Source organism: Mastomys coucha, unplaced genomic scaffold (genome assembly GCF_008632895.1).
Source record: "Mastomys coucha isolate ucsf_1 unplaced genomic scaffold, UCSF_Mcou_1 pScaffold23, whole genome shotgun sequence".
Taxonomy (NCBI): Eukaryota; Metazoa; Chordata; class Mammalia; order Rodentia; family Muridae; genus Mastomys; species Mastomys coucha.
The window spans coordinates 33,659,007-33,659,519 of record NW_022196906.1 but is presented as its reverse complement, the minus strand read 5'-3'; positions in this window follow the sequence as shown (position 1 = coordinate 33,659,519).

Sequence of the window (513 nt, the reverse complement as noted above, 5' to 3'; positions counted from 1 at the left end):
GTTTGTTTTTGTTGCTTTTGTTTGTTTCTTCATTTTTTGGAGGGGAAACTGGGAATGGAGAAATTTGCATGTAAATAAAGAAAATATCTAAAATAATAAAAAAAAAACCCTTATTTTCTGATATCATCAACTTCTGGTTTCAGCCTCTTAAACAAATCAGCACACAAAAGAAAACACTTGTTTACAGGATTTTATAGTTCTGTTTTGCTTCAATATCTCATAATTGCACCTATATTCATTCTTTTTCTCCATGTGTTTCCTGAGCAAGTAATCTATAAACTTCATAAAAATTGCTGAAGCCAGGTTTCTTGTCTCCATGAAGGGCTTACATTTTGTTTTGTGATTTAAAATAGAAAATAATTTTGACTCTTCCTCTGTGTCAAATCTGGCTTCACTTCAGCTTCTATTGCACTTAGAATACACTTCTTTCTGCCACTTCTTTCACATATGCCATCTTATTTTACTTTTCTATCATGACCATAATCTAAAGTTTATACAACGTCTAATGAGCTC